Source organism: Microtus ochrogaster, linkage group LG5, assembly GCF_000317375.1.
Source record: "Microtus ochrogaster isolate Prairie Vole_2 linkage group LG5, MicOch1.0, whole genome shotgun sequence".
Classification (NCBI taxonomy): Eukaryota; Metazoa; Chordata; class Mammalia; order Rodentia; family Cricetidae; genus Microtus; species Microtus ochrogaster.
Window position 1 is genome coordinate 37,940,274 of NC_022031.1, and position 5,695 is coordinate 37,945,968.

The following is a 5,695-nucleotide window of genomic DNA, read 5'->3' on the forward strand; positions in this document are numbered from 1 at the left end:
TGTATACATAATGAATAAATATTTAAAAAAAATAAAAATAAAAAGATCACACCAAACTAACAGAGATACAAATGCAAAGTGTTTGTCCTTCCCATCTTGAAAAACTATGCTTCAAGAACAACTTGAAGGCCAAATTTGAGTTTGGAATCTTTGGACCTTGGAAGTTCCATGGTGAAGTGAGTTTCAGCTCACTTTCATTGCTAATAACACCCTACCACACACTGGTTAGTTCATGAAACAAGGAGGTTTATTTTGGTTTATAGCTCTAGTCCGAGGTTAAAGGTCCACACCTGGTGATGGTTTTCATATGAGAGCCCTGCCAGGCACCAAGATGTCAGGTGACAACAGATTTCTATGGTCTCTCTACTTCTTACAAAGCCACTAGAATCATGAGGCTTTCCCTTGTCTTATCCAACCCCAAAATCACCTCACAAGGGCCTCAGCCCTTCGATGGTCTCTGCCTCCTTGTCAGTCAATGAGTATTGAATTTCTGCATGAATTCCATAGCAAGCCTACTCAAGCCATTGCGAGTGATAAGGAAAGGGCCAATTCTCACCTTCGACCTGTTCCTTTCCTCTTCCTACTTGAATTCCTATCTTACTTGCTTTAAGGGTCTCGTAATCCTGAGGGCAAACATTCCAGCCCATACTTAAGTACAAGCTTTGTATTCTTTACACATAGCTACTTCTTGTCCACCCTCTGGACCTAATGCTGTATCCTCAGTGCCATGGGCCATCCTGGGAAGGACAGAAGAAGAGGAGGCCCACAATGGTACTGGGGTGTCTGGGACCAGCCTCGACAAAAATACCTCTCACCAGGGTAGAGGTGTGGGAATTTAGAAATACAGTAAAGAATATGAAGACACGAATGAAAATAATAAAGCAGAAACATATAGGACGGTATTGGGAGGGAGTTCCAGTGAGTACTGAAAATTCACCCGCATTTAATTTCCAACTACTTGAAATACCCCTGACACCAAAAGGAAGGAGAAAGACAAAAGACTGCATTAACATGATACAAGGAAATGAACACACCAATTGAAGGTCACGGACTACATTCTGTTGCTAGAACAAAACAAGTTACGCTCACCCACAAGACCAAAACACTCTGTAGGCAAACCAATCCCAAGTTATCTCCATAAAGGGAACTGGAACTTAGTGGGATCCTAAGACTCTTGTTTGAGGTAGGAACAATTTACTTCTCTATTCCTGGAGCACAAGATCTGGCTATTAGCCACACCTGTTGATGATAACCTTGAGAGAGCAGTACTCTTCTACTTCTAGGTGGGACCTTTGTTTGAGGTAGAAGCACAAAAACCTCGAAGGAACTAGAGGTAAATTCCAACTCTCTGACCTTTGGTCAACGTGGAAATAAGCTCACATTTTCGGGCCTCCACACTGGGGGCAGAGAATTTCCTGTTTCTTAGCTCTCTAAGTGTTGAACAAGAAAGAGAAACTTGGGATCGGTGTGGGCTTGCTCTGTTGGCCCTGGGACTCTTGATGCTGTGTTTAGAAATATGAGTGGAGGAAGGTCAAGGGCCATGCTGTCCTCCAGAGCTGCCTGGGTTTGTCCTGACTGTACTGACGACTGCAGAGTGATCTTCCAGGGCTTCCTCATCCTCCCTGGGCTCCCCACACCCACCTCTGTTTAAACCTACCAGTGGATGTCAGTGGCTTTGCAAGTAAGAATAATAATTGAAATTGCCTGGCGCGAGTGAGAAGGAAACACGGAACACACAACAAACCTGCTTAGGAGTTTAATAAAGGGGCGTGTATAGGCCTGGGAAAGTCAGTGTGCAGAGAGGGAAAGATGGCACATCCAGCTTTTAAAAGCTGCCTAGTGCATGCACACAGGGGGTTGGTGTGGCTACATCATATACAGATGATATACAGATGACAGGGTTCACGCATGTGCGCAAGGACCTAGCTGAGTCATACGTGGATGATGCAACCACGCATGTGTGCAAGGGTTTAGCCGAGTCATATGTGGATGACATAATCCACGCTGCACGTGGGTCACGTAGGACCCTTTAGCATCCCCGGGGGCCATTAGACACTTCTGCCTGAGGGCTTGTCTGCACATGCCTGGACCCTGGAACCCGGAAGTATCAGCCTTACGTGGCTGAAATCATTACATTCCGTCCTTTTGTTTATTATAAAAATTTGGGGTGTTTGGGATCTTTAATGGGTGGGATTGGAGCTTCATAAGGTCTCTCGTCACTGCTTCCTGCTGATTTTGTGGGCATCGGAGAGTTGAGATGCTTGACCATGTCCCGGGGTGGCTGATTACTTTTGTGTTTTTTCTGAGCTCTGTGGAACTGGCTGGTTGGCAACTTGGGCCTTGCAAGATGCTGGAAAAGACAGAAAAATACGTCTGGAAAAAATTTTAGATCCTGGTAATTAAGGGAAGAGAGTCCCAAGATGGAAGATAGAGGGCTTGTTTTTTGGGGGGAGGTAGAGGAGGGAATTTCCCAGGGATTTCAGAAACCAGGAGTGATAAGGGATGAATTAAATGATACTTATTTTGGGTGAGTCTGGTCCATTTAGATAGGTCCAATTGGCTCCCTGGAGCTTATGAAAAAAAATATTTGAAAAGAAATAAATTTTAGACATAGTTACGATGGTATAGTGTTGGATAGAAGATGGTGGGAAGGGGGGAGGAAAAGAATGGGGAATTTTTAGGCCTCTTAATGTTTTACCTGAAGCAGATCTTAAGGCACTTTAGCATCATGGTTTTACCTTAACATCCAGGGGACACTGCTGCAGTCAGTGATAAACCCTTTTTGTTAAAGACTGTTTTGGGAGTTTTTGGAGTTTGGGGCCATAAGCAGGGTGCCCAGTCCTGAGTGGTGGGGTCCAGCTTCTTTGACAGGTACGCCACAGGTGCAAAGGAAGGTCCCAGATGATGTCCTAGGACCCCAAGGGCATATTCTTAGGAATGACAGCTATTCCTAGGAATGACAAAACCTCTTTTTTTATAGAAAGAACTGCAAGGGACTGAATTAGCTTTTTTCTGTCTAGCATAATAGCTTTTTGTTAAAATATTTATTTATTTATTATGTATACAATATTCTGTCTGTGTGTATGCCTGTAGGCCAGAAGAGGGCACCAGACATCATTACAGATGGTTGTGAGCCACCATGTGGTTGCTGGGAATTGAACTCAGGACCTTTGGAGAGCAGTCAGTGCTCTTAACCTCTGAGCCATCTCTCCAGCCCCCGCATATTAGCTTTTTGGGTTGGGGTAATAGTTAATCCCAAGTAAATGACCTGAGAGGTAGATAGTTGGGCCTTAGGAGGTGAGACTCTACAGCCCTTTTTGGACAAGAAATTTAAAAGAGCAGAGGTATCAGTTTTGCTGATCTCCAAGGATGGACTGCAAAGTAAAATATCATCTACTTACTGTATGAGTTTAGAGTTAGGGAGAGACAGTGAGAGAAGATCAGAAGCTAAAGCTGACCAAATAGGTGTGGGCAGTCCCGGAATCCCTGGGGGAGGATGGTCCAAGTGAGCTGTGTGGAGAGGTGAGTGTCAGGGTCAGTTAAGATGAAGGCAAAGATCTTTTGAGATTGGAAACTGAGAGGAATAGAGGAAAAACATCCTTGAGGTCTAAAACTGAGAAGTGGGAGGTTCCTGGGGGGAATAGTGGGAAGAAGTGTGTAAGGGTTAGGCACTTCAGGATGAAGAGGGACCACTGCAGAGTTAATGAGCTGGAGGTTCTGTTAGGTTTTTTAATAGCAAGTATAGGGGTGTTAAAGGGAGAAAGAGGTGGGGTGAAGTAGCTTTTTTCTTAGGAAGTCAGAGATAATAGGTTAAGTTCCCTAAGGCTCTGGAGAGAGAGGGGGCACTGAGCTTGGGTAATGTACTTAGTAGGATCTTGTAATTGGATAAGGATGGGGGAATGGTGTTTAGCAACAGAGGACTTTTGGGTGTCTCAGACTTGGGGGTTCACCTGAGAGGCTGGTAGAGGAAAAGACACATTGGAGCTGGGAGGTTGGGAGGCTAGAAGGAGGGAGGGCTGCTGGTGAGTCTGGGGTAAGGTGAATGAAATGGAAGCTCCTACTTTTGCTAAAAAATCTCTTCCCAGCTGGGTGGTGTTGGCACACACCTTTAATCCTAGCACTCGGGAGGCAGAGGCAGGCAGATCTCTGTGAATTTGAGATCAGCTTGGTCTACAAGAGCTAGTTCCAGGACAGGCTCCAAGGCTACAGAGAAACCCTGTCTTGAAAACCAAAAAAAAAAAAAAATTCCCATAAGAGTTACTGGGCAGGCTGGCATGACTAAAAATGAATAAGTGAGATAAATACCCCTAAAAACACAGTTAAGTGGCAGGATCAGCTGTCCCCCTACCCCGACAATAGTGAAACTAGAAGGAGAGGTAGGACCCCAGAATTCCCTTAGTACTGAGTATGTGGCTTCAGTGTCTAAGAAAAAGGAGATGGGCCATCCTGATACCGTGATGTTTACCTGTGGCTCCCTGTTACAGAGGACATCTGTGGTCGGGTCAAAGGAGCCCAAGCAGCCTCACTCATTCATGGCCAGACCTAGAAGGTCAACTTGGGAATTATCTGGGTTTGATGTCTCCATGCCACTATATGCAGGAGGCAATCGACTGCCCAATGTCCTTCCCTATGTCCCTATGGCATTTTGGACAAGGTCTTGCAGGACCAAGATGAGGATTAGGGCTTGCTCCATTAGGGCTAATCCAACCCAGTGACCAGTTATACCACATTTAAAACACGGGCCTGGTGGTTCTTGAGCTCCAGGGGGCAAGGGAGCAGCAGGGACAGTACAGATCAGGTGGTCTGTCACCTCAGCTGGTCAGAGGACCGTGGCTAGCACATGACAGTGATTGTGGGCTTTGTCATTCCTTGCATGATGCACCTTAAAAGCTAACTCTAAGACTTCTGCCTGCAGGGTCAAGGGGCCTTTCTCCAAACATCTAAGTTTAGCCTTAATGTCAGGGTAGCACTGAGAAAAAAAAAGTCATGAGTAACTATCTGCCTTCCGTGGTTTCTGGATCTAAATTAGCATATTGTAACAGGGCTTTAGTGAGGTATTCCAAAAATGCAGAAGGATTTTCCTTCGTGTCTTAAATGACCTCTGAGAGATTATTATAGTTTACTGGCTTGAGGGCCAGCTTTATGGAGACCTGCCAGGAGACAAGTCAAAAACTGGCCCCTAGCTAAAATCCCACTGGGAGTATTATAGCCCCAGTGAGGCTCTTGCTCTGGGACTGCCTCTGCCCCTGGAGGCTGTGTTACATGTGTTTGGTGAATATCATCTGCATGTAGTCTGGCCTGCTCCCAGACTCGCCTGTGCTCTTCAGGAAGTAGGTTATTAGATAGGATCATATAGTTATCATGTAAGGTGAGATTATAAGACTGGGTGATATATTGGAATTGCTTAATGAAAGTGGTAGAATTAGACGTATAGTATCCCAGTTTTTGTTCTATATGGGAAAGTTCTGAGAGGGAGAAAGGAACGTGTACCCTAATCAATCCATTTATGCTGGCCACCTCTTACCCGCGAGAACTGCAGCCGGCTTGGCTTGATCAGGGTTGGGTTCCATAGCAACACAAGAGCGTGTGAGAGGAGGGGTAAAGGTGGGTGCCAGAGCTGGGTGGGTGCTGCAGCCAGGCACTGGAGAAAGGAATGGTCCAGCAGGGCTGATGGAGTAGATAGACGCGGGGGGGG